Genomic DNA, 7,349 nt, shown 5'->3' on the forward strand with positions numbered 1-7,349 from the left:
CACAACATCATTCAACATTTTGTTAAAATCATATTAGTCATTATGTAGGGATATTAAAGAAGGTACTAACAGTGATTCCCCCAAGTGACAGTGACCCCCGCAGTTTCACCAAGTACAAAAATCTTGTAGTTCTTCTTTTAAAACTTGTAAGCTCCTGTCTGGAGAAACCATTGATCGTATCTGTCCTGTGAAAGATACTCTATTATTATGTAAAACTTACAAACAAGTTAATAGACTTTGTTCTTGAAGTAAACACTATGTTACCTGTGATTAATACAATGTAAACAAATGCTATAAGCTGTTAAGTGATTTTCACTTCATTGTAACAGCAATGGCTCCTAGGCACACACCTCAAAAGCGGTGGAGACAGTAAATTAAAATATGGTTAAGATATGGAATGTATGTTGGGGCCGGAGAAGGGTGTGTGATTCAAGTCAGGGCTCTTATCGTACTGAGCATGGCCCAGTTCTGCCAGGCACTGAAGAGACCCCAACTGAGATCTGGACCCTGTTCTGCCAGGCACTGAAGAGACCTGACGTGAGATCAGACCCCAGTGTTGTGCCAGGTAAAACTGAGACCTGGACCGAGGTCACGGCCCCCCTTGTGCCAGGCAGCGCACGACTGTGACCCAAACCACTGCCTCCGTTGTTCTGGGCACTTCAGAGACCTTGACTGAGATCTGTGTCCCTGTTGGGCCTGGCATTGCACTGACCCTAACGAAGATCACACCCCACCACTGTGCTGTGCGCTGCACGGAACCTGACGGAGATCCTGCCCCCACATTTTGCCAGTTGCTGCAGGGGCCCTAAACAAAATCAGGGATCCTGTAATGCTGGGAGTTGCAGAGTCCCTGACTGAGATCGGTCTTCCTGTTGTGCGGGGCTCTGCACAGACAGTGACCAAGATCAGGTCCCCATTGTGACAGGTGCAGAAAAGACACTAAGGGTATTTCTACCCTGCTGTTGGGGGCCCCCTGCTGGCCCATGCCGACTGACTCGGCCTCACCAGGCTCGGGCATAAGAGCTGTTTGGTTGCAGTGTGGATGTCCTGGCTCGGGCTGGAGCCAGGCTGTAGGACCGTGCGAGGTGGGAGGGTGCCAGACCTTGGGCTGCGGCCTGGGCCGGAGCGTCGGCACCGCGATTGAGCGGCCCTGCAGCCTGGGCTGTGTGGGCCCGGGTCAGTGGGCACGGGCCAGCCGCCGGTGTCTGACTGCAGTGTAGACATGCCCACAGTGACAGGCCTTGCCACAAAGAGCTCAAAGGCTAAATAGGCCAATGGTGGGAGGTGACTCTCAATTTTACAGATGGGGAAACCGAAGCTCAGAGAGCTGAAGTATTTTGCTCAAGTTTGCATGGAGCATCTGGGGCAAAACTGGGAACTGAACTCAGATTGTTTCAGTTCTTGCCTCTCCCCTTATTCACAAGCCCAGCTTGTGTGTGTACAGTGTTGTTTGGCCTGTGTTTGCCTTGCATTGGCTTCCAAGGGAGACTGTGGAATTTTCTTCACTGGAGGTTTTTGAGACCAGGTTGGAGATCCACCAGTCTGGGAATGTCTGGGGATGCTTGGCTCTGCCTCGGCACGGGAGGCTGGAGTAGACGGCCTCTCGGGATCCCTTCCAGATCTACGTTGAAATAATTCTCTCTTGTGCTGTGTCCTGTTCTATGCTGAACTGATTTGCATGGTGCCTTTTGGATCTATGATGTACCATATTGTGTTGCATAGTTTTATGATGCGTTATTTTGCCTTAGCTTGTTTGGTGTCTGTGTTATGTTTTGGTTTGAGTTTGGTTTGGGACCTCAGGATGTCCAGCTCCCTCTGCCAAGGCAGGACCAAGTATATGTAGATTATCTCTGACAGAGGTTTGTCCTGCCTGTTCTTGGAAACTTCCAGGGAGGGAGACTCGCAGCCCCCCTTGTAAGATTATTCCAGAGCTGAACTAGCTCAGCTCTGGTGACACACACACAGATTTTAGTGGTGAGCAGCTCTGGAGAGAGAGGAGACCCCAGTGAGTGGGCAGCTGGGTAAAGAGACTAAAGTTGGGAGGAGAAACACTGATGTGTGCAAGGTCTGTGACAGAGCTAGAACTAGATCCCAGTTCTAGTGCCACCGTACTGCTGTTTTGGGCACTGAAGGTCTCTGCCACACTGATGTTTTAGGCACTGGTGCAAACCCTTAGTATAGACAGAATTTACACTAGTGCACTCTGACACTGGTGCACCATGTCCCTGTTTGAAGGTTTGAAGTGGTGGAGTGGGAGGGGCAGTGACCTCAGAGGCCTGGGTCTGGCTGACTAGTGCAGCTGGTAAGGGAGGGCAGCAGTGAGTGCTGGAGGTATGAGCCAGAAGCACAGCCCCACAGGACTGGACACTGACTTCTACTGACCCATGACACACACACCCAGCTATGCGCATGGACTGCAGCTGAGCTACCCTGCCAAGACAGCGTGTGCATCCATGGACAAACCACCTCTTCCTGCAGCCTAATACAATGGAGTCTGGGGACCTTTCCAAGCTGCGGGTGATGTGGCTCTGGCTCTTTCCCTAACCTGCTTGGTGACCTTGGGGAAGTCACTGCTCCTCTCTGTTTTCCTCCTACCCATTGTCTCTTTGGATTGTGATCTCTTTGGGGCAAGGACTATCCCTCTCTGTCTGTGCGGTGCCCAGCGGGATGGGGCTGCTGGTCTCGGTCGGGTTCTCTGCCGTGTGCTGCACGATGGGGCCCTGATCTCCGTCAGTGTCTGTGCAACACAAAGCACAGTTTCTAGACTCACAGACTTTAAGGGCAGAAGGTAGAGGTGTATTTCAGATGAGGTCTCATCGATGCCTTGTATAACAGTACTAACCCTTTCATTTGTCTGCTGGAAATACCTCACCTGATGTATCCTAGGACTGCATTAACCTATTTCACAGCTGCATCACATTGGCAGCTCATAATTATCCTGTGATCAACCCAATACACCCAGGTCTTTCTCCTCCTCTGTCACTTCCAATTGATAAATCCCCAGCTTATTGCAAAATTATGCAATTGGGGACTAACAACTAGAATTTGTGCACTATTAATTTTCATCCCACTTCTATTACTCCAGCTTTCAAGGACATGCAGATTTTCTTGTATCATTTTCTTGTCCTCCTCCATATTGGCAGTCCCTCCCAGGTTTGTGTCATACTCCCACTTCTTGAGTCAAGATCACTAATAAAAGTGTTGAGTGAGATTGGCCCCAAGACTGATCTGAAGAACTCCACTAGTAACTCCCTCCAGCCTGACAACTCACCGTTCAATATGACCCCCTTGTAGACTCCCCTTTAACCAATTCTTTATTGACCTTTCGGTTCTCATATTAATCCCCATCGTCTCCAATTTAACGAATAGTTTCCCATGTGGAACTGTATCAAAAGCCTTATTGACGTCCAGATCAGGTTTCTGTGGCACGAATCTACTTTTTGTAACACCATGTTTTATTTATTTATTGTGCTGAAGGCTGGGAGGAAGTGTTAGCAATAGGCTGAGAATGGCCATGTGGAGGTAGGGGAGGGGATGGCAGACAGTGGGGAGGTGGGGGGGATGCGGCATTGGAGGTGTATCTGGGAATGTGTTTTGTAGGAGTCCATGTCTCTGCTCCCTGTGGCCGTGGTGTCTTCCGTACCAAAGCAGCACGTCAGCAGAGCAGACGCACACACCGTAGCTCTGCCTGGAACACGCAGTGTTCACTGCCAGACGGGCTGGGCGATTTTTCAGGGACCCAGCTTGATATGCCTGACTGGGGTGGGTTCAGTTGGACGGGGGTCTGGGGCTCTGATAGTTTGCGATGTTCCTTTTTGCATAGTCAGTTCTTTCCATTTATTGTTTCCCCCCACCTATGCCAGATGCCGCTCTCTTCTTAATTTGCTTTGGTTATTTCACTTCCAGTTTTTAAATGGGATCTAAGAATTGCAAAGCTGAATGAAAGATAAAACAAACAGAACCATTTGAATGTTGGCCCATAGCTGGTAGAACTGTACCTAGTGACGGTCTGTGGTAATGACCGGGTTCCCTATAGCGTTTTCTGGTGGGGCGGATAAAGCAATGTCAAAGAGCCAAATGCGCGTTTTAGGGCGAAAGGGCTCGTCGGGTGTTTGCTCTCTAAGGAACATGTCACCAGCCAGGGCTTGCAGTCTTTCAGGAGCGGTGCGCTGGGTTGTATTTAGGAATCTCAAAATAAAAGGTTAAGATGGCTGGTTCACAATATCCAATGAAATCTTGCAAACAATTATACAAATAGACCCTACTGCTGTTAAAACAACATGGTATTAATACTGATTCAAAACTGACATTAAAATTAGGAAAGAAACGAACTGACACCTGCTTACCATTTCTTAATGCCTAAAATTTTGACATTCCCTCACACCATCTTTTTTTAAAAGCAATGCACAGCACACAGTCAAGTTAATGAATGAAAGCACACCCATTATTGACTGCTTTGTGTTGCACGAGCATCTGATTAAACACCTAATTAAATGCATCAACCCAGCTTAGCTCCAAGGTGTTTAGGTGGGAATGAAAAGTTTCTAAATTAAATACATGGCAGAATTGTTAATGGAGAAAATACACTGAAATGCCTCTACCCAGTCCTCTTGACTTCTTCTCCCAAACCCTCTGTGAGTTCTGGCCTCGTGGTCAACTTGGCTCCCAGTCCCACATCAGCTCTGCCCTCTCCTAGCTTAACCCATTTCTACTGAAATTCTTCATCCTCCTCGTCAAGGCAGGGGGTTGGCACAGCAGCCCCTAAAGTACCTGCGTTAATCACTGTCTCTCATACTGGGGTTATGTAGATTTCAGGGAATGATTTCTCAGAGTTACTGACTCTGTGAGGTGGGAGAGAGGAGAGGCTGAGAGAGTGTTTGCTCTTAGGGCCATGTTCAACCCTGGTAGGCTCCATGTTACCTCGTCCTCCACCCTCCCCCATGTGTCTCTGCTCATGTGTCAGTGTGTCACCTTCTGATCATAATGCCATTGGCCTCAGCAGAGCTCCCAGGCAGAAGCTACATCGCAAGAGGGTTACGGTACTGAGAGTAAAATACATCATAGGGAGGGAGTAATTATCCTGAAATGAAACATTCCAGTCTAGGAATATTTAAGCTTAGTACCAATGTGGACACACAAACAAATGGGCATAAACTGGACACTAGGAAGTTTAGACTTGAAATTAGACAAAGGTTTCTAACCATTAGAGGAATGAAGTTCTGGAACAACCTTCCAAGGGAAGTAGTGGGGGCAAAAGACATATCTGGCTTTAAGACTAAGCTTGATAAGTTTATGGAAGGGATGGTATGATGGGATAGCATAATTTTGGCAATTAATTTTGGCAATTGATCTTTGATTGTCAGCAGGTAAGTATGCCCAGTGGTCTGTGATGGGATGTTAGATGAGATGGGATCTGAGTTACTGCAGAGAATTCTTTCCTGGGTGCTGGCTGGTGAGTCTTGCCCACATGCTCAGGGTTTAGCTGATTGCCATATTTGGGGTCGGGAAGGAATTTTCCTCCAGGGCGGATTGGCAGGGGCCCTGGAGGTTTTTCGCCTTCCTCTGCAGCGTGGGGCATGGGTCGCTTGCTGGTGGATTCTCTGCAGCTTGAGGTCTTCAAACCACAATTTTGAGGACTTCAATAACTCAGTCATGTGTTAGGGGTTGTTATAAAAGTGGATGGGTAGGGTTCTGTGGCCTGCTTTGTGCAGGAGGTCAGACTAGATGATCATAATGGTCCCTTCTGACCTTAACGTCTATGAGTCTATGAGTCTGAATGCTTGATGTGCATAAATGGTTAGGGAGGTGCCAGCCTAGAAAGAGAGTAACCATCGGCCGAAGAATGTGTCAAGTGGACCACCAGACAACCCCCGGAGGTTAAACTGGGATCCACCCCATCACCTGGAAGGATGAGAAACACAAATGTTGGACAGTGTGAAGCCACTAGGAATGTGCCACTTTAGACAATGTGGAGCCATCAGGAATGTGCTATCTGCTGTTTGAGTCAGCAACAGCAGGATGAAACAGCTCCCATAGACTAACATAGGAATTAATTCCTATAAGAATGAATTCCAAAGACTGAGAACTTTGAGTCTCTGGTTCTGCTGCCAACCTCCAGGAGCATGAGGTGCATCTAACACAGACTCGGCTCCATCCTCATGACCAAGATACCTGGCCGGGAACTTGGCATGAGCAACTTCTAGGCTGGTAACTATAATACCTATATAGAACTTGAATGAATGATTGTATGAATGAATATATATATATGTGTGTCTGTATAAGGAATAAGTAGCAATAGGAATTAATCAAACAATGTTGTTTACTTTTGTCTTTTGCTTTATTATTGTGTTTGCAATAAATGTGGCATCTTTGCCTTATCATTCTTAATAAGATCCTGCTGGTTTTTATTATATTGGTATAACAACCAAGTGTTTTATGAATTGATAACCATTGAAAGAACATTCTCCTGGTTGTAGGGCTAAAATTGGACCTTATCTCTTGTTATAACAATTATATGTGTTTTATAAAAGAAACATTCCAATCCTATTTTTAAATAAAAGGAAATAAACAATGTCATGAGCTCAATGATCACCAGCAACCTTACAGTAATGAACTAATGTGCATGTACAAATGAGAACAATAGAACTTAAGGCTTTATTTTAGCCGTTTCCTCCCCCACCCCCAATAATTTTAAAATGATAAATACTTTGTCATTGCCCTTTAAATAATCTGTTTGTATTTCATTAACAATATGAATCACAATTAATTTAGTATTGATTTGGGAGTAATATGTAATTGGAAAGGCTAATGCATTTTAAAGTGAATAGCCAATTGACTTTTATATCATAACAATAAAAGATAATATTATGTTATGGAGCTAATAAAACAAAATAGGAAGCTCATAATATTTCATTTTAAATTGTGTTTGAGTGCACTAATTCCATGAATGTGTGTACTGTGAATGTGGAGAGAGGGGCTACGTATGTGAAGTTCCAATGCAAATACTGGACAATGTTTCTGAATGTGACTAGTGATTATGGATGGCTCAATATTCTGATGCCCATCTTGAGACACCTTAAAGGAGCTTGATTTTCAAAGTCCTTTCAGGTACGGGATCTGATCGCTGTATAGGGAGATGAATCCATGCTATCAGAACTCCGTTCCAAAAGATGAAATGCCCAAACATTAGAAAAAATCTCCAAGTGCATGAAGGACAGAGGCTATAACAGGGACCTACAGCAGTGTCGAGGGAGGATCGACTGATGAGTTGGCTTACAGGGAATTAAAATCAACAAAGGGGGTGGGTTTGTGTCAAGGAGAAATACACACAACTGTTACACAGAATGGCC

At 45.9% G+C, this 7,349-nt stretch overlaps 1 long non-coding RNA gene across 1 annotated transcript; it reads left to right on the forward strand.

Moving 5' to 3' along the window:
- The first annotated feature begins 399 nt into the window (after positions 1 to 399).
- LOC142046337 (uncharacterized) lies at positions 400 to 4,598 on the forward strand. The gene is made up of 2 exons (XR_012655257.1): positions 400 to 537; positions 3,601 to 4,598. It is a non-coding gene; the product is annotated as an uncharacterized LOC142046337 (long non-coding RNA).
- Positions 4,599 to 7,349: the final 2,751 nt, after the last annotated feature.

The sequence above is a fragment of the Chelonoidis abingdonii genome, chromosome 2 (assembly GCF_003597395.2).
Source record: "Chelonoidis abingdonii isolate Lonesome George chromosome 2, CheloAbing_2.0, whole genome shotgun sequence".
NCBI lineage: Eukaryota > Metazoa > Chordata > Testudines > Testudinidae > Chelonoidis > Chelonoidis abingdonii.